Here is a 14273-nt window from a genome sequence, read left to right on the forward strand (position 1 = left end):
AGACACCCGCAGACCAACGGGCAAGCGGAGCGGGTCAATGCCATCATGCAGCAGTACCTGAGATGTTATGCGAATCAACAGCCTGCGACGTGGGTGGATTACCTGCCGCTCGCCGAGTTCGCCTACAACAACACGAAGCACGTGTCCACGGGGGTCACGCCGTTCTTCGCCAACAACGGGAGGCACGCCAGGACCTTCCCGGGACTGGAAAGGATGGGGGAGGGGGAGCCGCAGACAGCAGATGCGTTCGCGTCGGAGTTGCAGGAGGTCCACGATCAGCTGCGGCGGCACCTGGAGCTGGCCAAACATGCATACAAGGTGCAAGCGGACAAACACAGGAGGGTTGGCGAAGAGATCCATGTGGGAGACTGGGTCAGGTTAGCAGCCCACGCAGTGCCAGCCAGGTCGTTGGCCAAGAAGAAACTAGGGCATAAGCAACTGGGGCCCTACCAAGTCGAAGAGCAGGTCAACCCGGTGGCTTTCAGGCTGGCGCTTCCGGAGGGTTCCAGAATGGATCCGGTGTTCCACAGATCGGTGCTCACTCCCTACAAGGCACCGCACAGGTTTCAGGAACCCGGAACGGCACCGAGTCCGCTCAGAGAAAGAACCGGGCACGCGGGAGTGGCACAGGAGGAACGCATCAACAAAGTCACGGAGATTTTGGACTCCAGATGGGGGGAAGAGGGGGTAGAATACCTTCTCGCCAAGGAGGGCACCCCGGCCAGTGCGAACAGCTGGGTGCGGGGCTACGTCTTGGACGAACCTCTGCTCAAAGACGAGTTTCATGCCCTCTTCCCACATAGACCAATGCCAGCAGACTTTTTCGACGACTGGCTTTTCACGCCCACGCTTTCTGCCAGCACGTTCCGGGGGTTCGACTCGGACGAGGACCCGATACGAGACGCCCGTTCCCCGGAGGGGTCACCCTCGGGATCTGCCTCAGAACCCTCGTATTGGTGGGACGACAGACCAGAGGAGCAGTGGCGCAGGAAGTGGCAGGAAGGTCCAGGACGAGCAACGCCGCCAGGAGGAAGTGAGGGAGAGACGGACATGGACGTTTTCGGGGACGACCCTGGGTTCGAGCACGGCGGCACAGAGATGGAAGCGGAGGTGACCATCGTCGACGAGAGCAGGGAGGAAGAACTGGGAGACTTCAGATGGAGGCCCGCCACGGGAAGCGAACTGTATCCGACGTCCGTCCCTCTGACATAGCAGCACCCAGCTCCCGCACCGGAAGGAGGGGAGGGGGGAACGGGGGGCTTCGAGGGGGGGATGGATGTCAGGGGTTCAGGAGCAGAGGCAAGAGCAAGGGAGGAAACAGAGAGCGAGGGGGAGGAGGCAGAAGAAAAGATGAGTGATGACGACGACCCGAGATCTCCGAGTCTTTCCAGTGAATCAGAAGATTCACAGAAAGGAGCACCAGTGGCCAGGGCAAGGGGGGAGTCTAGGGGGGCACTCCAGGAAGATAGATCCAGGGGGACTCAGAGGAGAGCAGTTGGAAATCGGGACCAGCGTCACCGCCAGAGAGCAGGGAAGAGGAAGGGAGCCAGGGATCAAGCACTGGCAGCTCACAACAGGGGGGAGGGCATGAGTCAGGAGTGGCCACACCTCCGTCGGGGAGCGAAGAAACGGTCAGACGGAAAGTGGAAGGTTGGGCGCGCGCGCCAAGTTCAAATGCACAGGAAAGTGACGCAGTAGGCAGCCCTGAAAGAGAGCCAGGTCCTAAAGCCCGGCGCAAGGAGACAGGAGGGTCCGGGGGGTCGGCGTCAGAAGAATCCAGGAAGGAAGAGACCCCGGGGGGCAGAGGGACCCAGAGGAGAACAGTCAGGCGGAAAAGGTGGAGCAGGGCTAGGATATTAAGTTGGTGCACAAGGGGCGGAGACTCAGACGGAGCTTCGCCGATCTAGCCATTAGACGTAGAGTTGCACGCAGCAGCTTGAGAATGGAAACTGTAACTCAATAAAGACTTTTACTTAATGATCGCTGGCTAGGGTGATCCTCTGTGAGCTAGGATCTGGAAGCAGCTCTGACAATAGGTAACATCTCAATAGAAAAAGGACGAATAAGGTTCGATTGCCCTTTCGGTGTTCATTCACCTACATAGCAAAGTAAAGTGTAAGAACCCTAAACAAAGCCAAAAAGGTTGTTTTGGGTGCGAGCTACATAGAAAGAATAATCTTGGAGTGCCCTTACTTCACGTCGTGTTCTTTGCTCTTAATGCACATTGACATTTGTTCCATGCACAAAAAAGAAGATAATAAAGCTCTGATTGGGCTTATTTCAAGTTAATAATAATAATAATAATTTTTTTTTTATACCCCGCCCTCCCCAGCCAAGGTCGGGCTCAGAGCGGCTTACAAGCAATAATAAAAACAAGATGAGTGATTACAACTTAAAAACAAAAATAAAATACAACATTAAAATAATGGAACATTAAAATATTAAAATGAAGCCTCATTGCAGGAGAAGGAAAAGAAAAAAGAAAAAGGGGGCGGAGGGAATCAAATTGGCTCCAATCCAAAGGCCAGGCGGAACAACTCTGTCTTACAGGCCCTGCGGAAAGAAATCAGATCCTGCAGGGCCCTGGTCTCATGAGACAGAGCGTTCCACCAAGTTGGGGCCAGTGCTGAAAAGGCCTTGGCTCTGGTTGAAGCCAATCTAACTTCCTTAGGGCCTGGGACCACTAGGGTGTTGTTATTTATGGACCTTGAGGCTCTCCGTGGGGCATACCAGGCGAGGCGGTCCCGTAGGTACGAGGGTCCTAGGCCGTGAAGGGCTTTAAAGGTCAAAAGCAGCACCTTAAATCTGACCCTGTACTCCACCGGGAGCCAGTGCAGCTTGAAAAGCACTGGATGAATATGCTCCCATGGCAGAGACTCCGTGAGGAGCCTCGCTGCAGCATTCTGTACCCGCTGGAGTTTCTGGGACAGCTTCAAGGGCAGCCCCGCGTAGAGCGAATTACAGTAGTCAAGCCTGGAGATGACTGTCGCATGGATCACTGTGGCCAGGTCGGGGCGGGAAAGGTAAGGGACCAACTGCTTGATGCGGTGAAGGTGGAAAAATGTCGCCTTGGCTGTTGCTGTGACTTGCGCCTCCATGGAAAGGGAGGCGTCAAGGATTACACCTAAACTCTTAACGGAAGGCAATGGCACTAATTGGGCACCCGCAAGAGAAGGGAGTTGGTCCCTCATCCCCATACTATCCCGACCTAGCCATAGGACCTATGTCTTTGAAGGATTTAGTTTCAATCGGCTCCCACGAAACCATCCAGCCACAGCTTCCAAGCATCTGGTCAGTGTGTAAGGGGCCGAGTTGGTGTGGCCATCCATCAGCAGATAGAGCTGAGTGTCATCAGCATATTGATGACAGCCCAGCCCAAAGCTCCGGATAATCTGGGCAAGGGGGCGCATAAAGATGTTGTCAGGGGTTTAGGAGCAGAGGCAAGGGCAAGGGAGGAAACAGAGAGCGAAGGGGAGGAGGCAGAAGAAAAGATGAGTGATGACGACGACCCGAGATCTCCGAGTCTTTCCAGTCAATCAGAGGATTCACAGAAAGGAGCACCAGTGGCCAGGGCAAGGGGGGAGTTTAGGGGGGCACCCCAGGAAGATAGAGCCAGAGGGGACTCAGAGGAGAGCAGTTGGAAATCGGGACCAGCGTCACCGCTAGGGAGCAGGGAGGAGGAAGGGAGCCAGGGGGCAAGCGCTGGCAGCTCACCACAGGAGGGAGGGCATGAGTCAGGAGTGGCCACACCTCCATCGGGGAGCGAAGAAACGGTTAAGCGGAAAGTGGAAGGTTGGGCGCGCGCGCCAAGTTCAAATGCAGAGGAAGGCGGCGCAGTAAGCAGCCCGGAAAGGGAGCCAGGTCCTAAAGCCCGGCGCAAGGAGGCAGGAGGGTCCGGGTCAGCGTCAGAAGAATCCCGGAAGGAAGAAACCCCGGGGGGCAGAGGGACCCAGAGGAGAACAGTCAGGCGGAAAAGGTGGAGCAGGGCTAGGATATTAAGTTGGTGCACAAGGGGCGGAGAATCAGACGGAGCTTCGCCGATCTAGCTACTAGACGTAGAGTTGCACGCAGCAGCTTGAAAATGGAAACTGTAACTCAATAAAGACTTTTACTTAATGATCGCTGGCTAGCGTGATCCTCTGTGAGCTAGGATCTTCGAGCAGCTCTGACAGTAAGCTCCGTCACACAAGTGTGGGCATCTACAGCCTCGAGGAGGGGAGAGAAGCAGGTGCCTATCAGCGAGCTCACGAACGGCAGCCGACATGACGGCTGAGCAGCAGATAGAGGAACTCAGAAAAGCAGTGTCACAACTGAATGCAGAGGCTCTCGCATCCCGGAAGAGAGAGGAGGAGGCAGCTGCCGCCTGCAGGGATCTCCAAGTCAGGTTAGACGTGCTTACAAAGCAGACACCCAGACAGGAGGGAATTGGGTTGGCGAGACGTACAGGCGGTCTGGTCTCTCACTTCGATGGGAACCTGCAACAGTATCCCAACTTTAGAGCAGATGTACTGTGCGCACTGCAACTGCTGAATAAAGACTTTAGAGATGAGCAAGAGAAGGTGGGATTCATCATGTCCCATTTGCATGGGGATGCTAAAGCATGGCTGCGCAATCTATGGAGAGATAAGGATCCGGCGCTCCAAGATGCGGATACCTTTATTAAAGCGATGGATGGGTGTTTTTTATCAAGCATTGACGTGGATCTTGCCCGGAAGGAGGTGCATGGACTAAGGCAAGGGAGGGCCAGCGTAAGGCAATATCATGCCCGCTTTTTCGCTTTGGTCAGTGTCCTGGAATGGGACAGAGATTCGGCCCCTGTGAGAGACCTCTTTTGGGAGGGGCTGCACAGCTCGATTAAAGATGAAATCGCGAGGGGGGAGAGACCCCGGACCACCCAGGAGGTCGTTCAGAGGGCACTGGCAGTGGGGGTGCGGCTGGAAGAACGTCCGTGGAGCAGGGACGAAGGGCGTGGAGGGCACGAACCAGCCAGGGGCCCCTCCTTCCTTCCCAGAGACACAGCGCGGGCGCAATCCATGCCTCCACCAGGAGGAGGAGCGGAACCTATGGAGGTTGGAGGTGCAAGGGCTCAGTCAGCAACCAGAGCCCTAGCACCGGCAGCAGTGAAGGCGAAGCCTCCTAGAGGGAACAGGAAGTGTTACGTCTGTGAGGAGCCAGGGCACATGGCGAAAGAGTGTCCCCAGAGGCCCCACAAGCTCACTGCAGCCTCAGCAATGGTGACTGCAGCGACGCAGCGAGGTGGACCACAGCAGGGAAACGACGCAGTCTGGCTGGAGGAAGAGGCACTGGGGCCCAGCCAGACGTGTTAGTGACGCAGTCCCCAGAGATTTTACAGCCCGTGAACCCCCTCCCGCCCAAACCAGTAGTGAGGCTCACCGCATCTCTCCAGCTGCCCAATGGCATCACCATGGACGTGCCAATCACCGTGGACTCGGGCAGCAATGCGGACTTTATAGGGCAGGAATTTGTCGACAAACACGCTATACAGTTGCTGCCGGCCACACTGCCCCTGCAGGTTGTCACGGTGGATGGCAGGGAGCTGCTAGGGGGGCAAGTGGTGAAGCAGACGCCACCGATGGTGATGCGACTTGGGAATCACAAAGAAGTCATCAGCTTCAATGTCACTCAACTATCGGATACGCCCATTGTATTGGGAATGAGTTGGCTGGACAAGCACAGCCCAACGCTGGCTTGGTACCAGAGGCAGCTGATCTTCGGCTCTTCCTTTTGTGCTGAACACTGCATCGTGCCCCGGCAGGAAGGAGAGGAAGAGGAGTCACAGCTGCTGCTAGGCACGCTGCAAGCGATTCCCCACAAGTACGCAGAATTTTTGGAAGTTTTCTGCGAAAAGGAGGCGGACAGACTACCCCCTCACAGACCATATGACTGCAAAATTGACCTGCTGCCGGGGGCGGCGCTGCCTAAAGGGAAACTGTATTCCATGTCAGAGGACGAACTGCAAGAACTCAAGGAGTTCATAGATCATAATTTGGAGCGCGGTTTCATCCGAGAGTCCAAGGCAGCGGGGGGCAGTCCTGTATTCTTTGTTAAAAAGCGAGACACGCCCCAAAAAAGACTGGTCGTGGACTATCGCATTTTAAACAGTGGGACCAAGCCATCGGACTTCCCCATGCCCCGAATCGACGACCTCCTGGCGAAGGTGCGGAAGGGAAAAGTGTTCACCAAGTTGGACCTGCGAGGGGCGTACAACCTCATTCGCATGCGGGAAGGAGATGAGTGGAAGACGGCCATGTTCACGCCACTGGGGACCTACGAATATAGAGTTATGCCTTTTGGATTGCAAAATGGCTCCCACGTTTTTCAAGCTTTCATGCATCACGTGTTGGCGGGACTTCTCTACAAGACGTGCGTCTGTTTCTTAGATGACATCCTGATCTTTTCGGAATCGCAGCAGGAGCATGACGGGCACGTCAAGGAAGTGCTGAGCAGGCTAAAGCAACATAGGCTCTACGCCAAGCTGGAGAAGTGCCAATTTGACGTGTCGGAGGTGGACTTTCTGGGCTACAAGCTGTCTGACAAGGGGCTCGCCATGGACAGCGCCAAGGTTCGAGCGGTGTTGGATTGGAAGAGTCCACGCAACCGGAAGGAGGTCCAACGGTTTGTCGGCTTCGCGAACTTCTATCGCAAGTTTATCAAAGGCTTCGCTATGCAGACAGCGGCCATCACAGACACGCTTAGCTCCAAGAAAAAGAAGTTCGTTTGGACAGAGCAGGCGGAGCAGTCCTTTCAGGCGCTCAAGCGTCTCTTCGCGTCGGAAGAGCAGCTGCTTCATGTCAACCCCAGCAGGCCGATGAGGGTGGAGACAGACGCCTCGGACAGAGCCGTGGGGGCGGTCCTGCTGCAGAAGGACCAGCAGGGGGTGTGGCGACCGGGAGCGTTTTACTCCAGGAAGCTCAGCAAGTCCGAGCAGAACTACACCATCTGGGACAGGGAGTTGCTGGCCATTCATGCAGCGTTCAAAGCGTGGAGGCACTTCCTGATCGGCGCCAAGCACACGGTGCAGGTTTGCACGGACCACAAGAATCTGGAGCACTGGCGCACGGCACAGTTCCTAAACCAGAGGCAGATACGTTGGGCTGAGTTCTTTGCGAACTTCGACTTCCGCATAGAGTATGTCCCGGGGGACACTAACATCATGGCGGACGCCCTCTCCCGTAAGCCACAGTATCTGGAGGACGCAACGCCAGCGGCCGCCATGCACATCTTCGCACCAACAGTGTGGGCGTGCGCCGCGGCCACCGTGGACCTGGAGGCGGTGCGACGAGCGTTGCAGGATGACTCCTTCGCGCAAGCAAAGATGGCAGAGGTGCAAAGGGGCAAGGCTGCGGCCGACGGTTTCCAGCTACGAGATGGATTGCTCATCTGTAAAGGGGCCATCTACGTGCCGGGAGACGACCTTCGCGCCAAGGTGCTGCAGCAGCTGCACGACGCGCCCACGGCCGGGCACTTTGGCAAGGAGAAGACGGTGGAATTAGTAGCCAGGGATTTCTGGTGGCCTGGAATGAGAGGGGAGGTCGCAGACTACGTGGCGAGGTGTGACACCTGCCAGAGGGCCAAGCCAGTGCACAGACCGCCGGCCGGACAGTTGGAAACGCTGCAAACTCCGGTCGAACCTTGGGAAAGGGTGGCTCTGGACTTTGTCACAGATCTGCCCAGCTCGAGAGGCAAGACGGCAGTGCTGGTGGTGGTGGACCTGTTTTCCAAGATGGCACATTTCATTCCGTGTGCGAAGGTGGCCACGGCGGAGCAAACCGCCAAACTGTTCATAGACCACGTGTTCAAGGTTCACGGTCTGCCACGGTCTATTCTGTCCGACCGGGGGCGGCAGTTCATCTCGAATTTCTGGCAGAAGCTGATGGGCTTCCTGAACGTCAAGATCAACCTGGCGTCGGCGAGACACCCGCAGACCAACGGGCAAGCGGAGCGGGTCAATGCCATCATGCAGCAGTACCTGAGATGTTATGCAAATCAACAGCCTGCGACGTGGGTGGATTACCTGCCGCTTGCCGAGTTCGCCTACAACAACACGAAGCACGTGTCCACGGGGGTCACGCCGTTCTTCGCCAACAATGGGAGGCACCCCAGAACCTTCCCGGGACTGGAAAGAATGGGGGAGGGGGAGCCGCAGACAGCAGATGCGTTCGCGTCGGAGCTGCAGGAAGTCCACGATCAGCTGAGGCGCCACCTGGAGCTGGCCAAACACGCATACAAGGTATAAGCGGACAAGCACAGAAGGGTTGGCGAAGAGCTCCACGTGGGAGACTGGGTCTGGTTAGCAGCCCACGCAGTGCCGGCCAGGTCGTTGGCCAAGAAGAAACTAGGGCATAAACAACTGGGGCCCTACCAAGTCGAAGAGCAGGTCAACCCGGTAGCTTTCAGACTGGCACTTCCGGAGGGTTCCAGAATGCATCCGGTGTTCCACAGATCGGTGCTCACTCCCTACAAGGCACCGCACAGGTTCCAGGAACCCGGAACGGCGCCGAGTCCGGTCAGAGACAGAACAGGGCACGCGGGAGTGGCACAGAAGGGGCGCATCAACGAAGTCACGGAGATTTTGGACTCCAGATGGGGGGAGGAGGGGGTAGAATACTTTCTCGCCAAGGAGGGCACCCCGGCCAGTGCGAACAGCTGGGTGCCGGGCTACGCTTTGGACGAACCTCTACTCAAAGACGAGTTTCACGCCCTCTTCCCACATAGACCAATGCCAGCAGACTTTTTCGACGACTGGCTTTTCACGCCCACGCTTTCGGCCAGCACTTTCCGGGGGTTCGACTCGGACGAGGACCCGACACAAGACGTACGTTCCCCGGAGGGGTCACCCTCGGGATCTGCATCAGAACCCTCGTATTGGTGGGACGATAGACCAGAGGAGCAGTTCCGCAGAAAGTGGCTGGAATGCCCAGGACGAGCAACGCCGCCAGGAGGAAGTGAGGGAGAGACGGACATGGACGTTTTCGGGGACGACCCTGGTTTCGAGCACGGCGGCACAGAGATGGAAGCGGAGGTGACCGTCGTCGACGGGAGCAGGGAGGAAGACCCGGGAGCCTTCAGATGGAGGCCCGCCACGGGAAGCGAACGATATCCGACGTTCGTCCCTTTGCAACAGCAGCACCCAGCTCCAGCACCGGAAGGATGGGAGGGGGGAATGGGGGGCTTCGAGGGGGGGATGGATGTCAGGGGTTTAGGAGCAGACGCAAGGGCAAGGGAGGAAACAGAGAGCGAAGGGGAGGAGGCAGAAGAAAAGATGAGTGATGACGACGACCCGAGATCTCCGAGTCTTTCCAGTGAATCAGAGGATTCACAGAAAGGAGCACCAGTGGCCAGGGCAAGGGGGGAGTTTAGGGGGGCACCCCAGGAAGATAGAGCCAGAGGGGACTCAGAGGAGAGCAGTTGGAAATCGGGACCAGCGTCACCGCTAGGGAGCAGGGAGGAGGAAGGGAGCCAGGGGGCAAGCGCTGGCAGCTCACCACAGGAGGGAGGGCATGAGTCAGGAGTGGCCACACCTCCATCGGGGAGCGAAGAAACGGTTAAGCGGAAAGTGGAAGGTTGGGCGCGCGCGCCAAGTTCAAATGCAGAGGAAGGCGGCGCAGTAAGCAGCCCGGAAAGGGAGCCAGGTCCTAAAGCCCGGCGCAAGGAGGCAGGAGGGTCCGGGTCAGCGTCAGAAGAATCCCGGAAGGAAGAAACCCCGGGGGGCAGAGGGACCCAGAGGAGAACAGTCAGGCGGAAAAGGTGGAGCAGGGCTAGGATATTAAGTTGGTGCACAAGGGGCGGAGAATCAGACGGAGCTTCGCCGATCTAGCTACTAGACGTAGAGTTGCACGCAGCAGCTTGAAAATGGAAACTGTAACTCAATAAAGACTTTTACTTAATGATCGCTGGCTAGCGTGATCCTCTGTGAGCTAGGATCTTCGAGCAGCTCTGACAGATGTTAAAAAGCATTGGGGAGAAAATTGCGCCCTTCGAAAGCTCATACCAAGCGTCACACGAAAGCTCATACCAAGAACTAACTTAAAAGACTCTTTTAACCTGAACGCTGGCTAACGTGGTCCTATGTGAGCTGGGACTGAGTGGCAGCCCAGACAGTAAGACCCGTCTCTTTTAAGCTTCGGACACCTGATACCTCGCAGCGGAGGCAGAAGCAGCGAGAGGAGGAAATTGGTGTTTGGGAGCGAGCTCACAACGGTTGGCAGAGATGACGGAAGCAGAGAAAATTTCAGCGCTGCAACAGGCAGTGACCCAATTGAACGCGGAGGTACAGGCATCCAAGAAAAGGGAGGAGGATGCGGCAGCCGCCTACAGAGATCTCCACGCCAGGTTTGAAGCATTGGTTGAGCATGGGCAGCCAGGACCCAGACCGGAGGGGGTTGGGTTGGCACGGAGAGCAGGAGGGCTTGTGGCTCACTTCGATGGGAATTTACAACAGTACCCCAATTTTCGAGCAGACGTAATGTGCGCACTGCAACTGCTGGCGAAAGACTTTAGGGATGAGGAAGAGAAAGTGGGGTTTATACTATCCCATTTGCATGGGGATGCTAAAGCGTGGCTACGCAATTTGTGGAGGGATAAAGATCCGGCGCTTCAGAATGCAGATGCCTTTATCAAAGCGATGGATGCGTGCTTTTTATCTACCATTGACGTGGATCTTGCCCGACGGGAGATTCATGGACTGAAACAAGGGAGGGCGAGCGTACGCCAGTATCACGCCCGCTTTTTTGCGCTGGTCAGTGCCTTGGAATGGGACCGGGATTCGCCCCCAGTCAGAGACCTCTTCTGGGAGGGATTAAGCAGTGCTGTTAAAGACGAAATTGCGAGGGGGGAGAGGCCCCGGAGCACGCAGGAGGTGGTCCAAAGGGCGCTGACTGTGGGGGTGAGGCTGGAAGAACGTCCGTGGTGCAGAGACGAAGGACGTGGAGGGCGCGAAGCAGCGAGAAGTTTCTCTTTCGTTCCCAGGGACGCTACGCGTGCGCAATCTACACCTCCGCCAGGAGGGGGAGTGGAACCTATGGAGGTGGGAGGAGCCAGGGCTCAGTCAGCTACCAGAGCCCCTGCACCGGCGGCAGTCAAGACTAAACCTCCTAGAGGGACCAGGAAGTGTTATATATGCGACAGCTCTCAACACTTGGCGAAAGAGTGTCCCCAGAGGAGCTCCAAGCACACTGCAGCCTCCGCAACGGTGAAAGCGGCCACGCAACACAGCGAACACCAGCAGGGAAACGACGATGTCTGGCTGGAGACAGAGGCACTGGGGCCCAGCCAGACGCATCACTGAAACAGTCCCCAGCGATCTTGCAACCCACAGACCCCCTCCCACCCAAACCAGTAGTGCAACTCACAGCATCTCTCCAGCTGCCCGATGGCGTCACTATCGAAGTCCCGCTTTCTGTGGATTCTGGAAGCAACGCAGACTTTATAGCACAGGATTTTGTGGAGCAGCACGCTATACAGCTATTGCCGGCCACTCTGCCCCTGCAAGTCGTCACAGTGGATGGCAGAGAGTTGCTGGGGGGGCAGGTGGTGAAGCAAACGCCGCCAATGGTGATGCGCCTTGGCAACCACAGGGAAGTCATCAGTTTTAACGTCACACGACTGTCGGACACACCCATTGTGTTGGGCATGAGTTGGCTGGACAGGCACAGTCCGACACTGGCTTGGTACCAGCGACAGCTGATCTTCGGCTCCTCTTACTGCGCAGAACACTGCATCCTGCCCGGACAGGAGGGAGAGGAGGAGGAATCACAACTGCAGTTGGGAACGTTGCAAGCAGTCCCCCACAAATACGCAGACTTTCTGGAGGTCTTCTGCGAGAAGGAGGCAGACAAGTTACCACCGCACAGGCAATATGACTGCAAGATTGACCTCCTACCAGGGGCGACGCTACCGAAGGGGAGGCTGTATTCCATGTCTGAGGATGAACTACAGGAACTCAAACAGTTCATAGATCACAATTTGGAGCGCGGTTTCATCCGGGAGTCCAGGGCAGTAGGGGGCAGTCCTGTTTTCTTTGTGAAGAAGAAGGACATGTCTGGCTGGAGACAGAGGCACTGGGGCCCAGCCAGACGCATCACTGAAGCAGAGAAACTTCTTCTTTAAGCAGAGGCTTGACAACCATATGTCAGGAGTGCTCTGATGGTGTTTCCTGCTTGGCAGGGGGTTGGACTCGATGGCCCTCGTGGTCTCTTCCAACTCTATGATTCTATGATTCTATGATTCTATGATTCTATTCTATGACACGCCCCAAAAGAGGCTGGTGGTGGATTTTCGCCTCTTGAACAAGATGACCAAGCCCTCTGATTTCCCCATGCCCAGGATTGACGACCTACTGGCGACGGTGCGCAAGGGACGCGTGTTTACCAAGTTGGACCTGCGAGGGGCGTACAATCTCATCCGCATGAGGGAGGGCGATGAGTGGAAGACAGCCATGTTCACGCCTCTGGGCACCTACGAGTACAGAGTGATGCCGTTTGGATTGCAAAACGGTTCTCACTGTTTTCAAGCTTTCATGCATCATGTGTTGGCGGGACTCCTCTACAAGAAGTGCGTCTGCTTTCTGGATGACATCCTGATATTCTCCGAGTCGCAGCAAGCGCATGACCAAGACGTTCGGGAGGTGCTGGAGAGGTTGCAGCAGCATAGACTGTACGCCAGACTGGAGAAGTGCCAGTTCGACACGACGGAGGTGGATTTCTTGGGTTACAAGTTGTCGGACAAGGGGCTAGCCATGGACAGCGCCAAGGTGCGAGCGGTGTTGGATTGGAAGAGCCCGCGCAACCGGAAGGAGGTCCAGCGGTTTGTCGGCTTCGCCAACTTCTATCGCAAGTTTATCAAAGGGTTCGCGATGCAGACGGCGGCTATTACGGACACGCTAAGCTCCAAGAAAAAGAAATTCATCTGGACGGAGCAGGCAGAGCAGTCCTTTCAGGCACTCAAGCGTCTCTTCGCGTCAGAAGAGCAACTGCTGCATATCGACCCCAGCAGACCGATGCGGGTAGAGACAGACGCGTCCGATAGAGCAGTGGGAGCTGTCCTGCTGCAGAGGGACCCACAGGGGGTCTGGAGACCGGGAGCGTTCTACTCCAGAAAGCTCAGCAAGTCGGAGCAGAACTACACCATCTGGGACAGGGAGTTGCTTGCCATTCATGCAGCCTTCAAGGCGTGGAGACACTTCCTGATCGGCGCCAAGCACACGGTGCAGGTCTGCACGGACCACAAGAATCTGGAGCACTGGCGCACGGCGAAGTTCCTGAACCAGAGGCAGATACGTTGGGCGGAGTTCTTTGCTGACTTCGATTTCCGAATAGAGTACGTCCCAGGCGACACCAACATCATGGTGGATGCACTGTCCCGAAAACCGCAATACCTCGAAGAGGCGACGCCAGCGGCAGCCATGCACATCTTCGCGCCAGCTGCGTGGGCGTGCGCTTCAGCCACAGTAGACCTGGATGCGGTGCGGCGGGCGTTGCAGGACGACTCATTCGCGCAGGCGAAGATGGCCGAGGTGCACAAGGGCACAGCGAAGAGCGACGAGTTCCAGATACGGGACAGCTTGCTCTTACGTAAAGGGGCCATCTACGTGCCGGGAGATGAACTTCGCGCCAAGGTACTGCAGCAGTTGCACGACGCACCCACGGCCGGGCACTTTGGCACGGAAAAAACGGTGGAATTAGTCGCAAGGGACTTTTGGTGGCCCAGACTGAGAGGGGAAGTCGCGGACTACGTCGCGAGGTGCGACACCTGCCAGAGGGCCAAACCGGTGCACAAACCACCGGCGGGACTGCTGGAACCGCTGCAAACGCCGTTTGAACCGTGGGAGAGGGTGGCCCTGGACTTTGTCACGGATCTCCCCAGCTCGAGAGGCAAGACAGCTGTACTAGTGGTGGTGGACTTGTTCACCAAGATGGCACACTTCATACCGTGTGCGAAGGTGGCCACGGCAGAACAAACAGCCAAACTGTTCATAGATCACGTGTTCAAAGTGCACGGGCTGCCGCGGTCTATACTGTCCGACCGCGGTCGCCAGTTCATCTCGAATTTCTGGCAGAAGCTGATGGGCTTCCTGAACGTCAAGATCAACCTGACATCAGCGAGACACCCGCAGACCAACGGGCAAGCGGAGAGGGTCAATGCCATCATGCAGCAGTACCTGAGATGCTATGCCAATCAACAGCCTGCGACGTGGGTGGATTACCTGCCGCTCGCCGAGTTCGCCTACAACAACACGAAGCACGTGTCCACAG

The sequence above is a fragment of the Podarcis bocagei genome (assembly GCF_964188305.1).
Source record: "Podarcis bocagei genome assembly, chromosome: 7".
Lineage (NCBI taxonomy): Eukaryota > Metazoa > Chordata > Lepidosauria > Squamata > Lacertidae > Podarcis > Podarcis bocagei.